Source organism: Apis florea, unplaced genomic scaffold (assembly GCF_048593485.1).
Source record: "Apis florea isolate Af1SG1 unplaced genomic scaffold, ASM4859348v1 contig_3326_pilon, whole genome shotgun sequence".
NCBI classification, from domain to species: domain Eukaryota; kingdom Metazoa; phylum Arthropoda; class Insecta; order Hymenoptera; family Apidae; genus Apis; species Apis florea.
Window position 1 is genome coordinate 916,604 of NW_028256739.1, and position 21,868 is coordinate 938,471.

A 21,868-nucleotide genomic window follows, 5' to 3' on the forward strand; every position below is an offset into this window, starting at 1 on the left:
CTCTGATTCAATGATCCACTTGCTTCTCCTACACTTCTGTCTTTCCCGTGTGCAATCGTTGTCGAGCATTTAAGTGGATTTCGTTTATGAATTCGTAATTGAATTGTATTTGGATTGACACATTTTGGCGTATAATTCACGAAAGTTATGATATGATAAATTCATCCAATCATGGTTTCAACGATACTTATATATATATATATAGGTACGGAAGGAGCTTTGAAATATTTTGTATATTTAAAGTTTTACTCCTTCTGTTGATATAAAAATATTCCTCCATGATCCATTGCACTCTGCAAAAATAAAATTGTTCCAATATTTAAAATAAGTGTATGAAAACTTTGGCAGACGATTTTTAAATTAGATTTGGAACAGATTTTAGATTCAACACAATATATCGATTCAAACCGCGCAATAAGATAAATTCGCTCTTCCTTTCTGACCACTTCATCGAAGAAAATATCTATAAGGATACGAGTGTCTCTCGTCGAAGACGGTTCAGAGTCGTCTGATGAAAGTTCCTCGCTTGATGAAATATTCAATCGATGGCAATATTTAACGGCACAGTAGTCGAAAGTGCGATTAGTTCCTTCCTTCGTTAAAGTTTCGAGCCTCTTCCCGTTCGAAGAATCGGATTCTTGAAAATAGATTGAAGAAAAAATGGCGTGGAGGGTGGTGTATGGACGGCGAGTTATTACGACGGAGATCTATGAAAAAAACTTTAATTTCCACGTTCGTAAATTAGCCGGAACCATTACGCCAGGATGGTAATTTATCCCTGCGCTGGCCAAAATGGGGAGTCGCGCACACCTCAGGCGGAATTAGGATAATTATTTAGCACTCGACTTAGTTCGCTGAAAGTTCGAGCAGCCTCCCCTTTCTTCTTCGAGAGAATTGTAAGAGATGATTTCTCTCGGAGCAGGAAATGGGATTGTTTTGCCGTGGCGAGAAACGAGGCGATGAATTTGCGCTTTTTTTTTTTTTAGAAGTTGGTGAATGTCGGTGAATAAATTGGAAAACGACGAGCGAGATGTTTGCGAAAGAAATTCGTGAGAAGATTTTGTATTTTATGTAGAATATTTTGGGGGGAGCTCTTGAGATGATATGCATTGAAAGTTCAAAGTCCAAGCAATTTGAAAATAAATATTCGCCGTGAAAATTTCAAAGCGTGCCAACTCGATAATATTCCTATTGATTAATTTTCTTAATAAATAAACGAGACAAGTTGTACAATAGTTTGTAGTCTCTTTGTGGATATTTGTCAAACATCGGTTGTCTGCCTTGTAGCCAACTACAATATTTATCTACCTATTACAAAAGGGATACGGAAAGGAAATCTTTGGGATGGAATGGACTATAAATAAAAGATGTTTCTAAAAGTTTCTTTCGTGTTGATGGAGTTAATCGATGTTTAAACGACACCGGAATTGTTGCTACAGACTCGGGTAAATATCAATCTAACGTACCGCTTTCTCCCTTTGCGTTTATCGAATCGTTCCCCCCCCATTGGCGCCGTTTGTTTTTCTTCTTGATGCAACTCGTATTTTCCCAGTCTTGCCTCGAATTACCGAAAAACAATCAAGGAACGCGGAACAACGAGAAGTAAAATCGAATCGATCGTGCTATAAATTCGGTTCCCTACGATAATAAACGAAGTCATCCCCTATTAACGCTGGAACCGATTAAGAACGATGCTTCTCAAGATTTCTCTTCAATTTTCAAATTATTATAATCTACGTATTTAAACGTTACCCAAATGGATGCAATAATAATTTCACAATTTTAACTGAAACGTATATTTATCCTTCGATCAGGAATAATTCACAATAATCCTTTCCAAATATGGTAAAATCACAATTCCATCGTTAAAAGCATTAACTATTATCCAACCACGATAAATTCTCTCGCTGTTTTAAAATAATAAACTTAACTCCGACATCAAAATTTCTGGCAACCGAGCTCACCGGTTTTCACCGAGGATTGTGCAGGATTCAAAGGGAAATAATGGCTCTCGCGCGAGTTTCTCGCGCGCCCCAGGAGTGATGGTTCGGCGTTTCATTCGAATTTCATTTAGCCCCGCATGCACGCAGGCAGGGATTTCGTCTAACGTTTCGAAATTGTCGAGCAAATGTTTTTGCCGTGAGAGGAGCAAGGGTGGATTAGTTTAATTTCTCCCCCTGCGGGAATTAATTACGCTCGACTATTGGGCGAAACGAAAGTTCGTTATTAAGATTATACGAGGGAGAGATCCTTTCCGTAAACATCTCGTGTTTAATCGCCGAGAATTATGATTTTCTAATCCTCGTATATCTATCTCTACGGAAGGATTTGACGCGCTCATTAAACGCGCAATAAATTCTCGATGCACCTGGAGCTCCGCGCGTGTCGCAACCGATCGCATATGCCGTTTGATGTTGCACGGATTTTCCATCGTTTTCCTTTCATGCATTTTTCTCTTTGCGAAACAAGCACAGGGAGGATTTAAAGGGAATCGTAAATCACTGTGTAATTGTACTCCAGTTTCCGGAGGATGGGTTTTTCACAAGGAAATCTTTTATTTTTCCAATCGAAGTTCATAATATTCGCGAGGATACGTCCATAAGTGATGGAATAAGAGCGATGAAATTTCTGAATACGACATCTACATTTTTCTCGTCGCACCGATCATGCCCTCCGTTTTTTTTTTTACCGGACCTGTGCTGGCATCTAACACCAACTATGCACATTCGTGTGCAATTTTTTTAGCATACGTACATATATTACTGTTATCTCTGTTGTGCAACATTAATTATTATCGATAACGATGATATCAGCCCTCTTCATCGACCGGATTATCGTACACAAAAAACGTTTGTTTGTGCGATTATGTTTTAAGAACCTGTGATCGGAATTCAGTGGCAAGCAAATCGCTCTGTGTAACGTTCAAACGTGTGTATACAAACGTGTGAGATTATCAACGCGATTGTTTGGATGAGAGAATCGTTGTGTTGTATTATTGATATTTAGGGAACGTTTGTTTAAACCGCAGCTCGGAAACTTTCTACCTGCGTTGAGAATATATCCACAGGTTTGCGCACGGTAGTTGTGAAAGAAGTGCTGTGCAGGGGGTCACCCTCACCCCCTGCCTCGAAAGGGGTAAAGCAGAAGCGAATTCTTGGCACGGATGCAGTTGTTCAGCCACGAACGGGACGCACGTGTGCTTCAACACTCATACACACACACACACACACACACGCACAACTCGTACACGTAAACTTTAGAAAAACTCTCTATTCTTCTCGCGTTTCGATATACAGGAGTTTTCAGAAATAGGAGTTTTCGTTCTTGAAAATTTTTTAACGAACTAAACGTAACTTCAAAGAAACGTAAAAAAAAGAAGGCTAAACGTAATTAATTAATAATTATTATTAAAGAATTTAAAATTGACTGTACGAAGACGTCTCTGTTGGCAATAGAAATATCCTATAAAAAAAAATATTGCAATCTACGAAATCATTTATTATATACACGCGATTCAAGTCATTCTCAAATTGCACGAAGTAGAATAATAAAAGGAAAAAGGAATAAAAACTTGCCAATAATAAATACCTTGCCTACGAAATCATCGGACGAAATCATCAAGTTTTGAAACGCGCGGTAGCCCACATCTTTCCGACAAATAACGCGCACACAACGATCGGACACAGATGCGCGACACAGTGTAACCGACGTGTTGGTGCATCTGCAGCAGCGGTCTCGAATGCAGGCCAAGGTCAAAGCCTGGGTCACGAGCGAGCTTGCTGGCTTTCGACAATTTCGCTTACGTAATACACGGGTACCTCCGCTATCGATCTGGCACATCTAGAGATATATATTTGGTCGCATCTGGTCCCGTCTTCAAACGAGATGGAACCGAATATCCGCGCATACCGTTTCCACTTCCGTTATTAATCTTTCTCCACCTGTAACGCCGTAACTCACCTCTTATCGACGTTACGTCGAACGCGAATTTATTTATCCCCAAGTAAAATTTCCTTCTTCTTCTTTCGTCCTTTCGCGGCACATAATATTGCACAAGATCTCGTAATTCGATATCATTCCTGTTATCGAAAATGAAATTTATCTGTTTACCACCACCTCGTTTCACCACTCTTTTTCCTTTTCTTCTTTATGCTCGGCACAAAGCACAAAAAAGGATTAATTCAATGCTTCAGAAAATGTGAAGTGGATTTCCAAATTCCAATTCTCAAACATATTTTTCGTTTGCTGTTTTATATAATTAAATGCAGAGGCAGCTTCTAATTTACATTTAATCCGACATTGTAATTTGATCCACGAGGTTGACACGATCGTTCTAAAAGCGATGGCGGGAAGAAATATCGTCGCAGAGCACGATTGTTTTGAAGAAACGAGAAAAAATTGCCGAGGATTAGAAAATAGAACGCGTCATCGTTGCAACAGTCGCCCGTGTCGAGGAGAAATGGCGAATATAACCTCAGAGGAAGCGAGGAACAATGACTAGGTTCTAGGGTGTCGCGTTTAAAAAGAAGTAGATAAAAATTCGCGGGGCTTTTCTCTCGGCGAAGCCTGTGGAAAATCCTAGCCCGTTCAATGAATGGAGGATCATCTGGTGCCGGAAAATCCATTATTCTTCGATGCATAGCGGCCTTCCTCTTCGTGGAAAATTGTTCACAGCGAAACCACCCTTGGACGAGGCTACATATGCCCTCCCCCGCTTATTAATCCTCGCCGGTATTAATGGAAAAATATTCTAATACGCCTCTCTACGAATGCCATTTATCGAATAATTCCGTTTTTATCGTTTTCTCGAATAGGTAGAATTGTTGGAATTAAGATTTAATTTTTTGAATTCGTAGAAGTATGGAATTCGAATTTCTCTTTTGTTTCGAAATGTTTCGAGAACTTTTTTTTTTTTAGAAGAAGAAGAAGAATTAAAGTTTTAACAAATTTTCGTTCCTGGAATTGTTTAAACCCAAATCCATTGATTAATAGAAATACTTTTGGATAAATTAACAATAAAGAATTGTCAAGAATTTAAGGCTTAAGATTAATCGAGGCTTACGAGTATAAGGAATTTATTTATATCCAGGGATTATGTCTCGATATTTTAATATTACTGTTAGTTTCTTCAGTCATCGAGTGATTCGTTGAAATATAGTCTTTTAATGGCTTCAGCAGAATTTTTGTCATTTTGTTTTAAATGACATTTATGAATGTTTTTCAATATTCTGAAATGATTGACTGTTAGCATACCAAGATTAAATGACATTCTTTATCAAAAAGAATTCTTAAAAGACTCAGCCTTTCTTTAAGTATTTTATTATCTTTTTTTTTTTTTTGTTAAAAATGATTATAAAATTTTATCTGCTATTTATTTAGCAAACGATTAAATTTTCAGTAGATACTCTCTCCTTTCTTTCTATTGTATTTATAGTTTGTCTAGAATTAGGTCATCATTAAAGATTTCACTCTCTCATAATATTTTGCGTGTTTCGATTAACCTTGAATATTTTTGAATAATTGAAAAAGTATAATAAATAACACCGATAGGAAGGAATTTCAAAGAAGTTATGATTAATTAATATTACATTCATGTAAAACGAGTACTACACGTATGCTAAATGTTGAATTTATAGTATCGTGCCTTCCTTGAAAATAAATTATCTCACGAGCAAAATATACTCACATATCTATGCATTTACATTATATTATATCGTAAGAAAAATAGGATTTGCATTTTAAAAATAGTTGAATTCAAGGTGAAGATCAACGAATTCCACTTGATCTCCACTTTAACATTTCTCCCAATCGGTCGGACGCGATTTTCCTTCAATTAAACAACTTTCATCTCGACGATGGACTCGAGATAATATCTTTCGTATTAAATACGTTCCCCACAATTGATACAACTATTGATATTTTTTACAATTATACAATGATTGAGATATCGTTAATACTGAAACACGTTAAAAAAATGACAGAATGATAACGTAGAAAAATAAATATTTCTCAAATATACAAATAATACGAAATATTTTACATAGCTCATCTCCAAATTTCCAACACCACCGTATCATCATCATCATCTCTTACATTCGAGTTAAAAAGGACCACCACCCCTTCACGTATAGCGATCGCAAAGCGATAACGGCGCCTCGTTTCAAACCAGTCAATAATCGAGAGTTAAAGCCACGCGGAACCGGAAGGGACACCAGCGGATGGATCCCAGTATCGTCTGGTATTGTATCCGCCGTTCGAAATTATCCCCCGTGAAGCGGTCCATCGATCTCAGTCCAGCGCTCCCAACAGCGTTTTCCTCGAGGCACGGCAAGGCATATCAATGCCTCGAAATCAAGATTTATCGTCCTTACCTTGTGCAAGGCGCCGCGAGTTTTCCGCCACGATCCACCCTCACGATCGGGGAACATATTGATCCCGATTGGGGCGCGGTGGGACAAAGGGGTTGGAGAGAGAGGATTGGTCGACACGTATCGGGGCTGCCGTTCCGGCTCAAACCGCTCGTAAACAAGTTTGTTGCATCCGATCGGAGGATTTTTCACGGAGGGCCGTGCAAATAATCCTCGGGCCGTGTAAAAAGTGAATGGTGCATTTTCTCCTCCGCCTCGGATCTTCGTGGATCGATGGAAAATTTAATTTTGTTTTGTTGTTCGTTTAAATGATGCATCTTTTTTGCGTATCCCCAGATGTGTATAATTTCTAATGATCTATCAATCCTCTGGAGTTTTTGAGCGTGTTTTTGAGCGAGTTAGATTATTACATAGTTGTTTCTTGCGTAATATGGTCTAATCAAATTGAATGGTAAATTTAAACTCGCAACTTAATCATAATTTGTAATTTATTAAAAGATGTCACGGAAATGATATAAGCAAAGAATTATGAGCTGTCTGATGTAAAACGATGTGCAAGCTCCATTTGCCTAAGTGGTTTCAATTTATTATCGGATCATTAGATTTTTCTTCGCAATATTTATTTGACAATTCGACAATTACCATTAATATTTATTACTCATTTATTAGACAAGAATAATTCAATTTTTACCACTTTTCAACAAGTTCCTTGATTTACTCTTCTTTTTTAACGTGACGTCATATCAGCGCGTGCACAACGGCAATTAATTAAATTGAATCCGTATACGAAATATTTTTTTTCAAATTAGACTTTGTTATCCTAGTTACAAGTTTAAAGTGCACGACAATGTTTCGCTGTTATTAAATTATGATCATGCTTCCTGATAAGTTAATGAGGCAAATTTAATATGCTTAACATGCCTCGTTTACAGGCGGGATAAAAAATTAAAAAAAAAAAAAAAAGAACCTTGGATTTGCCATAATCGTCGCGATAGAAAGGCACAAGGAGGCGAGTGATAGGATCAAAGTTGGCGGTTATGGCTGCGGCGAGTGTCGAGGGTGGTTCATTAACGAGTTACGCCAATAAGATCGCGACACAAAGGATGGAAGAGTTACTTTGCCGCGTTGTGGTTGTTTTACCGATCCCCTCGAAAATGAAATATCGACACCTCTTAACATTCCCCACTTTCTCGAAGATCGTATCAAGATATTTAAACAATTCCTGAATTTTCAATCATTAAATCCCTTCTTTTTTTTTTTTGTTTCTTTAATTCTTAAACTTTTCTTATTCTCTTTGTAACTCTGGTCGATTTGAAGACCAGAAGTAAAACAGAGGCAAAAGTCACGTAAAATAGAACTCGATTAAAATTCCTTTCGAGTAATTCTTTCTTGGAATTATCAACACTGTGCGAAAGTTCTTGATAAATACATCGAAGTCTTGGTTAAACTTTCCAGTTTATTTTAGGATTCAATTGATATTCATGGTAAAAAGATTAAAGGCACAAGATTGTCTATTATTGGTTCTTGTATATAATCGTCCTTTTTCGATCGTATTTTCTCTCAATATATTTCCTCTGTCAATATGGAACAGCTCCAGCTGCGTTTTTCCTCGATTTATAGAATACGTGACAATCAAATCCATGGACCATGCACGCTGCTATGAACCAAAAGATAAACGTACAAATGGTACGACAAGGATTTGAAGATTATATTACAAATGAAGTTTTTTTTTTTTTTTTTTTTTTTCGTGGAATTGTGAATTCATCAAAAGGCTCGAATGAAAAAGAATAGGGTGGCAGGGGTTTATGAATCGTTATGTTACAACCGTGACAACTCAGGGTGTTTAAAGAAGAACGAAAAGAAAGGAATATTTAAAAAGAACGAGACTTCGGTCGGGTTACAATTTTTCAAGGCAATCTTTTGAATCAATTAAGATTTAGAACATATAGTTGAATTTTTTCCCCTCTGCAAGATTTCTTTGTTCTTTGAAATTCGAATAAATTTCTTTGAATATTTATGAATATTCATTTTCTGAAATATCTGTCGCGATTGAGAGCAATTGACAGGAGCAATTTGAGGATATATTGATTTACATCGAGAAACAAAGGGATCATCCTGGCTGTCAATGGCAGCTAGAAGACGAGTTCAGATACCACCTGCGGCCCTTTTGATAGAAAATGAGAACTTTGCCGCAGACAGCTTCCCCTCCTTGCCTCTCACCTCCTCCATAAACACGCCTGTTAAACGTTATTCTGGTTTTGTCACTGGAGAAAAGAGAATTCGTTTGAAACATTCTCTCTCTCTCTCTCTTTGGTATATAATCTGAAAAGCAGCCTGGACTTCAAAGGATCGTGGTCATTCCCTCATTCCTCTTCCCCAACGTTGCGTGCATCGACCGATGAAAACTTCACAATTTCTCACGCTTGATACGAGTTTTCTATCTCCTTTCTTTCTCTCTTTCATCTCTATTTTCCCAATTAATTGTCAATCGTATCATTATTCGAATATATTTCTATATATAAAAAACATTGGTCAAAACAAAAAGGAATGTCCACATAAAAGAACGATATTATTTACCTTTCTCGCCACGATCTATCAACATTATCTGCTGGTACACGTGTCCAACAAACGACTAGATAACTGTTCCTCCATTCTCGCCGATCTCTGCTCTCTCTCTCTCTCTCTCTCTCTCTCTCTCTCTCTCTCTCTCTCTCTCTCTCTCTCTGGTGAAACCGAAATCACGTTAGATAAGTTTCTCGCAGTTTCGAGGGAGACACGGGCCGCGGTCTGTGCGACACGTACATAGATAGCAGTGTAGAACACGATGGAGGGATGAAAAGATCCATTCGGCTACGATTCGCGCCAAGTTAGCGAAATCTGGTTGCTGGTCGAGTTCTAGCCGAGAGCTGATTCGCGTAGAGGTGGCCGACGATTTGCCAGACGGTGGACAGACGTATCTTGTTCGTTCATTAAACAAGTTTACCCGCCAGAGAAGAAGTTGATCCCCTTTCCGAAGAGGATCTTATTGGGCATCGTCGAATTTTACGTCGAATCTCTGTTAATTGAAGCGCGTGATCGTAAAAGTTGCCCTTTCGCGAAGAAAACTTGTTCTCGAAAGGATATTGTATGCTCGAACAAGCTGAATCGTTTGATTGTACCGGTTCTACGATTGTTTGTTTGGTTGCTCGTTTATCACGTATGCGATTCGTATTAATTCGAGTCGTGAAACTAATTAACCATTCGTGTGTTTCGATCAATTTCAATTTCAATGTTTTAAATTTGTATTAACAATTCCCTCTTTTCAAGAAGATTCTCAATTGAAAATTAAACAGGAAAGAGTTTTGCCAATTTGTTTACAATACCACGAAGAGAAATATTATTCCTTGTATATATTCACGTTGGTGTCCGATCCTCGATAGATTGATACGTTGTAATCACCCAGAGAGATGGGTGGGTAAACGTTAAGTCTCGTCCAACCCTGTTTTCGTTGGCTAGCACACCTCGAACGTAGCTCATCCCCGTGACAACGACTCTACAAACACTTGATGGATAACGAAATTAACCCTCGTCAGAGGCAAGGAGATTCTGATTTGGCTTTAGCATAACCGTGCTTGGACAGCTTGTTCAGCGAACCGGAATATGCCATTGCCACGAAATAAACCCCCTGTAAATTCAGCGAAACTTTGTTTCAGGAGTGTGTTGTGCAACTTGCGAGCAACCTTGCACGAAATTGTGCAAAAGAGCGTCTTGAACAAAATAATTCTTTCAAACTTGATTAAATTAATCATTCTGATCCTGAAAATTTTTAGAACGGCAAAATTTTAAAACATCTTCACCCCGCTTAATTCCTCAACGAATATTGTTGGAAGGCACGTTAATCGTGTCACGGGATACATGATCGAATAACGTTGAAGCCGGCCAACCGGTATATATATTCTACAAGGCCCGATTTTATCCACGCGAGAGAATTGCCATCGCGTATCCGGTTCTGTTATTTACGGCACAATAGGAAACAAATAACGTGACACGTGGATCTTTAGCCGGGCATCTAAGTTGCGCGTCGTTAACGCGTCCTTTGGCCGAAGAAAGACAAAAGATCATTATTATCGTCGATCGTGTCTGCGCGCTTACGACTCGCACAATGGAAGCCACGGTTGCGCAACCAACGGTTATGCGATTAATGTGCAACATTGTGGCGCGAAACGGGTACAGGAACAATGTTTCCACCAATGTGGAGGAGATGGTCCCTCTAAACGTCTGCCTTCCCGTTAACATTCGTCTTGGGTTCGGTCGTTCCGGATCTTCTAATTTTAATCCTCCTTAATCTTCCCGTGGAACGATATTCTTCTTGAAAATTGAAATTATGATAATTGTAACGAAACGTTGGATGAAATGTTTTTTTTTTTTTTTTTTTTTTTTTTATTAGAACGTATATTTTAATTTGTCGTTTTGTCGATGGAATAAAAGAATTAATTCCAAGAGAGAAGAGATTTTTTTCTTTTCTTTCTTAAAAAAAAAAAAAAAAAAGAGATTTTCTGATGATAAAACAATTGGATTCAACAATGAAAATCTTGGATTGGAATCTCGATCGTTCGCCCTTGGAAATGGCGCCGATATTTGCATTCTCGATTATCGCTTTCGATTGTCTTCTTCAATAAGAATGTATGTACGTAAGTAGTTGCTTGTTCATTATCTTCTTCCTTTATTATAAACGATGAGTAATTGACGAGTTCGTGACGTAGCTGATTAAAACCAAAGTGTCTAGAGAGTTCATAAATTGGGGTGGAAGGGGGAGGGGAGAGAAATGAGTCATCGACTATCACTTGATTCACCGTTTCCACGATCAAGTGTCGATCATAATCGCTTTAATCCTTAGTTTACGACTCTTATTTATTTTATATACTGTACGATTCTATTCAACAATTATGAAAATGTTCTCCCTCTTCAATGTTCACGAATTGTTCGAAATTTCGAAACAAATCGATAAAAATCGTTTCGTCTCAATTCTCTTGCTTGAATTGTAATAATAAATTTTCTCCCTCGTCCAAAAATCCATTCTCCTCTCATAGGAATCATAGGAAGGTTTCTTCATCTTTATACGAAAAGCGGAGGAATTGCGAGCGGAAGAAGGAGGGGAGGGGAGGGTCGAGGATGGAAGGGAAACGGCCGCGTACGTGTTCTTCGTTACGTGCGATTCAAGGAACGCGTTGGAATGTTTATCATGTGGCGTTAAAGTATTTATGCTCGGATAGGTTGTATTTCGTATTTGACCGTCGTCGTGGTTCTCGACTTCCTGCTATTCTTACAGTATCGATATACCGAGAAAATATATATATATATAAGCGAGCTCCGCTGTGCTTATATACCGTTATTATAACGGAAAGACAGTAGAAAGTTATCGATCCCCGGTATGGTTCGCCCGTGACTATCGTCTGGCCGGTAAATAAGCAAAAAGTTCTTTTGTGACTTTTATTTTTCCAACACGGTTTCGATGAGTTCTTGCCTCGGAAGTAATGTAATAAAGCCTCTCCTTTGTTTCAGCCTTGCCTCGTTCTTTGGGTCCGATTTGCGGTCTTTCCCTTTTTTTTCTTTTTTTCCATTCGCGGCCGATTTATTGTGGGAAGATATTTATCTGGTCTGACGTTCGAGGAAACGTTGGATCGTCACGCGACCTAATAAATGGATATTAAACGTATTAGGACGAATGGATCGTTTGACTCGCGTTTCTTTTACATATTGCAATTTCATCAGTATTGGCGAACCGTGACATCGTATTTAACACCTTACGGTTGAACAAATTTTTGAATAATTTCTTCTCACTTTACTCTAACATTTCTATTCAGATTCAATTGTTCTCCCCTCTTCTTATTTCGATAATAGATTACATTTTACATCGTAAATAAGCACAAAGCCTCGCGCTTTAAACATGGGAAATAATTTGATTGCTTCCTGCTATCCTTACCTCAAAAAAAAATTACCAACCCAAAGAAATTAAGCCGACAAGTCGCGACGAAGCTCTCGATCGAATTTCCCGCGAAATGAGAAAATCTCGCGAAGAAGGAAAGAAAAGGAAAGGATTGTCCGTGAATCGAAGGGAGAAGTGTGGTGGTGTACGCGGATCGCATTCGTAATCGCCTCTCCCTCCCCGCTTTCAGATTTCTCTGGTTAAGAGGCGCGTTTGTGCGCGAGTCGGAAAACAGGCGAGGTGGTAAGAGCGAATAGCCTTCTTATTCGCTCGAAACGCGCGCGTTACGACGCATTCCACGATCCGTTCTCGCGCTTCCTTCCACCCCCTCCGCGATAATCCCTTTTCCGTTTCGATCGCCTTCAAGCTTTTCGCGCTCGATAAGATCGAAGGAGATAAGAAAGAACACGCCTCTTCCTTCTGCGTCTCTCGAGCAGAGTGATACAACAAAGTTTGCGTGGAAATTCGTCGTGGAATTTGAAAAAAAAAACGTTGATTCACGATTGTTGCGGGTTTATGTATGATATATATGCCGCGTGAATCTCGTCTTTGTTCGCGTGTGTACAGAGACGCGTGGAAATTTGGCGCGTGATTAACTGTCCGATCGATTCGAATGTGGAAAGTCGAATGTGTTTTATCACCAGTGTATCACAGTGCATCTCGATTTGTCGGTGCTCGTGCGAGTTCTTCGGTTCTGTGGCGCGATTCTGAGAAGCTCGATAAGCTAAATTCAGGTTACACCCTACTTGATCGATCTTTCATCTTGCTTTCTGATCTCGTCTCCTGGATACCGGTTTGAATTGAATTGCGCGCTGGATTTACTATAATCTAATAGTGGATTTATTATCGTACAATTTATTCTCTCGAATAAAAATTCGTTTAAAACGAATTATTCGTACGAAGATACCTGATCGATCAACATGATCCAAGAAACATGATCGTCATCCTCCCAAAAATATATATAGCTCTTTTTTCGTTTTCAACTTTCCACGAGATATACCGATTTATTCGATCTTTGTAAACGCATCCTGGAGCAACAACGTCGATGCAACTCGGCATTCGTGAGTGGGAACAGTGTTTTCCCACATTAATATCCAGTGGAGAAGCCACTCGAATCGAGCGGGCATCAGTTGTGCCGTGGAGGAGAGCCTCACGTGTGTGCACCTGCACCGATCGACGGTGTCAATATTTGCGGAGGCCGAGCGGAAGTCGCCTTGCACTCCTTGCACGCGAGATGCACCGTTGAAGAGGCGAGGAGACTCGGTGTGTACCGATCCTCCTCGATGATACGCCATCGTGGAAGCAAGGTTTTTTTCCAAGTAGCGTGCCTGAAATGAAAGTATAATTAGCAACGAAATCGCTATTATATGTATACTCCGTATCGAATCCTTCTTTCAATTTTCTCGAAACGACCAGTTTCGAGTAATCTCAACGACTCCAGTTCTCCAAATTATGAAATCGTGAGTAAGGCAAAGTGTACCCGAGGAACGTGTATTAATTTTGGAGATGATTCTCTATAAATTGCAGCTATAGTGAAAATTTTAAAAATGGAACGAACAATGATCTGGATAGTGAATGTTTTCTTTCTACGTGACAAAATTTTAGCAGTTTTGAAAATTAGATGAATCGACGCAAAATTGAACGAATCGGACGGAGAATATCGTGTTTCCATCGTGTTCCTCGATTTGGTGTTTACGAAAGTTCTGATTAATCTCGAAGGGAAAGTTAAGTGAATTTGAACGAAAAAATCGGCCAAGTTGTTCCGCGAGCGAGTTTAGAAGCAGCCGCGTAAGTGGCAATTTGAAATTGGCGGAAAGTTACGACAGGCGTGTCAACGAAATGGGATGTCGATACGAATTTTGAAACGGTGTATCGAACTACCAATGGCTGCGTTCGATGGGTGATGCGATTTCCATTTCCACAAGTTGAGTTGGGCAGCCAGTCATCGGGATTATTACGCGTATCGCGATTAACTTTATCGAAGGAATCGTTATTCCGGATTTCACCGGATTTCAAGAAATTGGATTTACCTTGCGGGTAAGTCGCTTAGAAGAAATAACACCGGCAATCGAGTCGAGCAATTTACCAAGGTGAAATTTACTCTCTTGTTAATCGTATCACGTTTCGAGTGATAATTGTATTAATCGTGTCGAGAGAAAAACAACCAATTCAAATGTATACTTGTCGTATGAAAAATTACTTCGAATCGTTATGGAGATAAGAATTAGAAATAATAAGAAATTACGAAATTAATTCCTTCCAGAAATGTAGTATATTATAAAAATCGAAAATGTGAGTTTACCTTTCGCTTCATCAATCGAAGAATTCTTTGTTATTAAGAAATCCGTGTTACTTGAGAAACGTCGAGCGCCCAAGATGCATCGTCCATCCTTGTGTATGAATGATCACGAGCGTGATGGATTTGCATTCTTGAAAAAAGAAAAAGAAAAAGAGAAAAAATGATGGCAATTGGTGGGAAGTCAATTAGAGGAGTCGATGATAACTTTGCGAGGTCTTACACTTACGTCATGGGCTCTGTATCATGCTTGTAAAATCACTTGGTCATTTCCTTTCGAGATTCTTTGTTTACACGTGTACGTACGTGAATATTTCTGAATAACGAAACACGCGAATGATTATTACTCGCACGTAATAACGTAATGTTGCCGGGTACACTGACTTATTGGTTTCTTCAAACGAAGATTCCATTATCCCGCAAACACGCGTTGAATCCTTCGATTTGCACGCAGGATTAAATTGTTTTAGATTCATCCATTTCCAGATATTCGAATGTTTCGATTCGGGAAGATTCGAATATAATGAAAAATATCGATTTATTAATTTTAGATTTGTTATTGGTTGGACTTCCTATTCTTCCAAGAAAGAAAATAGAAGAAACAGCTTCTATCCAGATTTTCTTTTACATGCATTCGATGCAAATATTGTCGTCGGTATGCACGCAGCCATTTTTCTTCTGTACTTATCGAAAATCAATATTCGTCATACTTCAATTTTTAGTTGCTACGTAAATATTTATGGAATGAAGATTCCGATAAATTTTGATAATTTCTTTTTTTTTTTATCACATTTCACACACAAGATGATAAGATTTCAATGTGATTTAATCGTTACTCGCGAACTTTTGGAAATCTAAATTTTTATCGTTCCAATAAAATGATATCAATGAAACAGATAGATGCACGACGATTCCAGACGAGCATGTAAAACAGATTTCCAATATTTATTCCCCAAGTGTCATGATCATTATTCAAAAAAATACTCTATATCACGTCACAATGCGCGCAATTTTTGTATTATCCACGAACAGTCGAATTCCATTCGAAATGTTTCCTCGTTATAGCGTGTAATATTATACATCGAACATCCGTGACGAAAATTCCCGATACACGTACGATATTTTATCGTTCGTCACGGAATATTTTGCAACGTTCAAACGTTTGCACTGTTACGCTCTTGTTCAAAAATAATCGTGTAACGAAATATGAATCTATCCAACAACTTCGACAATTTCTTTAGACCGAAAGAAAAATTTTATTTCAACCTAACATTTATTTATTCGACGCTTACCTCATTTTTCACTGTTATCTATTTATTTATTTCTCCACAAAGAAATCTTCAGAATCCTATTATTCAATCTTTAATTGAACACGCTTTTGAAATCTTTAATCTCTCCTTGCCTCGAAACGTTTTCCACGGATATTCCACAAAAATCGTTCATCTCGCGGTGGAGGGGCAGCAACGTTCGTTCCTTGAATCGGGTAGAGTTTGGACGGATAAAAGCGATTGACAACAGGGGAGGAGGGAAAAATACGCGATTTTCGTTGCTCGCGTGTTTCGAGCGGCTGCATGCGACACGCACGTCCGACATCGTGATTTACATTATTGGTCGGTTGCCAACATTGTTGGGCCGGTGTACTGTGAGTCTAGCCGTACCCTCCCGCCCCTTCCCCTCGTCCCTGGCCGCATAGCATCGCGTGCGACGCTTCCTCTTTCGCGGTCGCGAGGATGACGACTGGAAACCACGATTTTCTTTCCTTCGTCTCGGCCACGATCTTGATGTCGTTAAACATCTTCTCTGATAGGGGAGGAACGAAATCTAAGAATTCCTGTATGGCGAGCAAGAGTTGGCTTCCGTTCAAATGTGATTGATTGTGATCTCTTCTTGTAATTATTTAGAAACTGTTATTACGATTTTAATCTATTAATTTACTCGTTCATATTGTAAATTATTTTATAAAAATAATTGAAATATGTTGAAATTAATTTTTAAATTTTTTCTTTGCCTATCTGTCAGGCAGATTAAATACGGATCTCGATGTGGCTCTAACACGTTCGCTCGAGCGTGATGTAGAAATCAGAAGGAGATAGGAACCGATAAGAAAGTTCCGTGTCTTTGATACGAGAAAAGTTGGCCCGTCGCGTGAGAATGGGAGGGCCATCAACCATGGCCTTCCTCGGCCCCAACGCTTTCTCGCAATCGCGGTTTCTTATATTCCTCCCTTTATGCGATCGTTGATGAGAAATATTGAAAAGTAAGGGCGGCCATCACATCTCGCTACGAAACTTCTCGAGGATATTTTCTTGGATGCAAAAAATTCCCTCCCTCTGCAACTTGGGGAGAATTCATCTGTAACAGTGAATTTTAAACTTTTTCTCGTCGCTTTGAAATATATATATATATATATCTCATCACTTTGATAACTTTTTATCGCGAAGATAAATCGTAGAAATTAGAAAATCGTTCACGCGCGAGCTGATTTTTATTTTAAATTGTTCGAACGATATTTAAAAATTGGAGAAAGTAAAATTAAAATTAAATATGCGTCTTACCTTTTCTCCAGAATTTCATTTTCTCTCGTATTTCTTCCGAAAAAATTAAGTAGAAAATTTTAACCGAAGAGGGCAGCACAATCCAGACTTGGTTCTCATTTTATTAAAACGACTCTATCGAACCAACGATGATGTCGATCGATATTTTCCTTCTTCTCTCACGAACGAAACATCTCTGAAACAAATTCCAATACGGTTAGATATCCAGCTTTCATTCGTGGTGTTGTAGAACCAACATCAGAAACAAAAAAAAAAAAAAAAAAAAAATCCTTTCGCGGAAAAATTGCAGAAAAAGGAAGAATTGTAAAAGAAAGAGGAGATCGTGGACGAGATTTTACGCGAACAACGACGTGCGATAACAGCCGGGATGTTGAAAAGACGTCTCCGTTCCTGTAAATTCTCCTTTGTGTCCGTGAAACTGGCCTGCAATCTCCACACAACTGCTCCCGGGCTTGCGAAATATCGTGATATTTCGTCCGATAATTGTGACCGCAAAACTGGCTACCACCAGTGATTGCTGCATGGTGATGACGATGTTGGATCTTGTGAAAGGACCACTGTCACGAGAATCGTGACGAGGGGAGATCGATGATCTCAACAATTTTACCGAAATTATTCGTATAAACAGAAAGAAAATTGTATAAAAATTAGATAAACGTAAGGATTTCCTCTCTTGGAGGAAAGAGGAAATACTTTGGCAAGATTTTTATTTAAAAAAAGGATAATTGATAATCAAACAGCAGTGGTTGATAACTATTTCTTGGAAGAGTACTCGGCGTTCGACGATAAAAAGCGGGAAGAAGAAGAGGAGACAGTTTGGTCGATGCACCACAACCGTCAATATCGCCTCACTTTCTCGAGCAATATGCTCGTATGAGATGCGTTCTCGAGATAGCCTGGTTGCACGAGCCTCCTAGGGTAAACACTCTCCGCGGCGGACATCGTGCAAATTTACATAAGTCGGTTGCATTTTCCCCGCGATTGAAATTTCTGGATGCGGCTGGTTTACTCTCGAAGCGAAGAATCGCGAAACGAGCCTTCCGTTTCACTTTGGATTCCTTGCTTAACTTGGCGAGTGCACTTCACGAGAGTAGAAATAAAGGACGAAAGTTCTTTCGAAATGGAAGGGGTTTTTCGAATCGGTTTTTCTCTCCACGATACGATAAAAAAAAAAAAGAAAATAATTCTCCTCTTTTGCTTCGTGAGAAGATTAATAAATCTTGCGCAGTGTTTTCGTGTGGGAGTTTTTTTCAATTCGGCAATTTATTTGATACTTTTCGACCGTGACCTTCGTGGATGAGTCGTAAATCGGAAGATATTTCGAACGAAACGGTCGAAACTTTGCTGCAAAAAGTTTGCCCCTCTTGGATGCGACGATACTTCTGAATACCCGAACTGGGTCATAGAAATCTTTCGCTCTAGGGTACACTATATCATTCGAAAGTTCCTTTAATGGTCGAGCTGGTTAGGAAATAACAAGGACGCGATGAGACGAATTCCGGAAAAAGATCAATCGGCGTTTTGGAATATAAAAACTTTTACGAGACTCTCTGTTTGCCAGGAGATATTTAATAAAGTTTGGAGAATTTGGAAGTTTCGAGAAGGGGATGAGTAAGTTTTTCTTTGATTAAAAACTTGCACTGTTTTCATAAAACATGCATTTTTGGTGTTAGGATTATTATTTTTCAAATTCCAAGAGGGAAATTCGATCGATCTTGTAAAATATGTATATATATATATATATTTCGATATTATTTGAAAAAAAAATGTTTGTTCGTAGTTAATTACGAAAAATATAATTTTAAAAATATATTTTAAAAGTTCCAACCTCGAATGAAATAGAATTGTGGCCAAATAACCAATAATTTATCGATATTTTTCTGACATTAATTTTGCGGTTTATAGTTCATAACAGCAAATAAAATGATTCATTTTTACGGTAACGGCTGTCGAATAAATTTCAACCATTTGCCAAGTTTAATATTTGATCCAGCTATTTATTGATTAAAAACTTCCACTCGAGGTGCATCCATTTTCAATACAAATATACGATATATGTGGAAAATAAATTAGCTCTTTTTCTTTTTCTTCCTTTTCGATTTTGCCATTCGATGGCACAAACTTGTTCCGATTCGATTTATTAAGGAAAAAAAAGAAAGAAAAAAAGGAAAAACTTTTATATATGCGAGTATATATCGATAATCGATAAGCCTCGAAAAATATAAACGTCACGATGCAACGAAAGGTCGTTACGAGTGGCGATCACCGATATTCGCGTTAATGCGAAGCATGATTCGCAATAATTTCAACAATGATCACGTCGTTCGGCGTAATAACACGACCTCCGCGTGGAAATCGAACGTGTAAACGTTCGATTCGAAGGATTACAAGGAAAAAAAGAAATCGAGAATTACGTCCGTGATAATTTCCTACGTGGCTAAAGTGCATTTCGCGAGCAGAAATATATAAACGATACTATATACAAACGTTTTATCATTTCTTTTTTCTTTTATGTATTGCGAGAAATTTGATAACTGCCCGATCTAATGATATCTCTCAAGTTCGTTGAAAAACTATTTAATCCAAACCAATAAATTATTTATTATTAGGAGGAATAATAAATGATGAGATTAATCTCTTTAAAAAAAAAAAAAAAAAGATAGAGTAGTTATTTGGGCAACAAGAGATATTTTATTCGATACGTGCTTGCCGTGTTATATCGTGACTCGATTCCTTTATGTCGATTGCGCAAAAATCGAGGCCTTGATTACGAACCCAGGTATCGTTCTCAACTTCCGTTGATTTCGATCTGGCAGCCGATAATCGTAATAATCGGAACGCCACGATATTTTCCACCATCGAAAAATATATATCGTTGCAACATCGACAGTCTAGTCGATGATCTCTAGTAGATCTCTCTATCGATCCGCTGTTAACGATATTTATAGAGCATTGTTTTATAGATCACAGTGTTTATAATTCGGATTGATTAATTGCTTATTCTCTTCGAAGAAATATCTGATTGAAAAATGTACATACAACCTCGTGAGCCTATCGCAAGAAGTAAATTGTTGAGATAATATAGAGGTGCATAACGTGCCACGTGAATTAAACGTTCTTATTAAGATCTAATACGTTTCGAAGAGATCCTGTCCTAAGTCGTGATTCAACGTTCTCCTCACGTGTTATTAGGATTAGCCTGGTAACAGTTTACTAAAGCTCCGGGGAGACGGCCACCTCTTCCCAATCTTCAAAATGATCTTGTTTCCCTAAGCCTTGTGTAATAACCAAGCAACACTCCTTCGATAGAGAAAGAAAAAGTTCCGTTCGAATTCTATCCTACACATATTGAATAATTGGCTACGAAATTAAAATAACACAGATTAATCAAATCTAGAATAACTTTCATTTGTCGAACGAATTTGCGTGTCTTCTTCTCTTCTGAAAAGACATATTGAACATTTATCAGAACAACAACTCGTTCGTATATGCAATTTAAAGATACACGAGACAGAAAAGTAAGATTAAACGGTGAAGAGTTAAATAATTTATAGCAATGTTTGTCAACCCAGCGTAGAGTCGCATTAAAATTTAATAGCTAATCTCGTGCTTCAAATCGTGCTCGTATACAACGTTACCATATTTTTCTACAAATTTTACCTATATAAACAATATAAAGGAATCAAATTCTCTTCGCACGATCCATCCTGTACAACTCGAGAGTCCAAGTTTCTTCCCTTCGAAGAATAACGACGCGAAATAGGAAATAGCCAGGAGAGGGTCCTCCCTTCCTCCCCATTGATACTAAGAGGCATAAGTATTCGGCATTAACGAGGACTCACGATCCTCGTTTTACGAAGCGTTGCTAACGACACGGCGGCGTTTGCATACGTTGCTCGTTTACGAGCTCGGTTGTGTTTTCGTGGCATCGTTAACGGTAATAACACGGTCCCGGAACGTGAACTACGACTACGTCCGCGCGTATTCGCTCGTCGAAGGTTAAGCATCGTGGTCCAAGATCGGCATCCAGGCGACGAAGAAGGGTTTCAGTCGAAATTACGACGATTCACGACGTTGTTTCGAAAACTGCTGCGAGCAGAGTTTTTTTTCTTCGTTGCACTGGAATGAAAATTTGGGAATAATTGGAGCGAAATTTTATTTTTAACGTCTCAATTTAAGCGAACTGATGCTATAATTATCTATGAGTGAATGGAAACAGAGTTGATTAACGGACTAAAATATTATTCTGTTATTCGAATAATAAAAAGTTGAAAATGGATTAAAGATCATCTGTGAAATGAAGGGTAACCGTGTGTTTTTTTCATCGATAATTATGAAAATATGTACTCTTTCGCAGTTCAAACCTGTTCCAGTTAAATTCCAGTGTATTTAAAAAAAAAAAAAACACTTTCTCTTTGTTTCGAAAAATACTTCGTGTCTGTCAATATTTGAACTTGAACTCGCGATGCACTCGATCCCCTCGCTACCGATCGCTTTGATTTAAAAACGTTTCCCAATCGATTTGAAAAAGTGAAAGATTCTCGTTACATACGAAATCGAATTGGTCAATTTATCATCAAACGAGTCGTATCCTCGATATATAAATATAAAAGAGAGGAATGTCGCGGACCGGTTGGAAAATTCATGCGGCAAACAAGGACGCGTTCCTTCCTTGGATATTCCA

The 21,868-nt window shown here is 38.4% G+C and overlaps 1 protein-coding gene and 1 long non-coding RNA gene across 24 annotated transcripts in view; one reads left to right on the top strand and one right to left on the bottom strand.

Moving 5' to 3' along the window:
* Positions 1–21,868, top strand: part of dlg1 (MAGUK family member discs large 1) — a 516,408-nt gene that overhangs the window by 443,582 nt on the left and 50,958 nt on the right. The window lies entirely within an intron of this gene.
* LOC147657054 (uncharacterized) lies at positions 13,151–15,027 on the bottom strand. The gene is made up of 3 exons (XR_015293184.1): positions 14,859–15,027; positions 14,636–14,762; positions 13,151–13,661 (listed from the first exon to the last, which is right to left on the bottom strand). It is a non-coding gene; the product is annotated as an uncharacterized LOC147657054 (long non-coding RNA).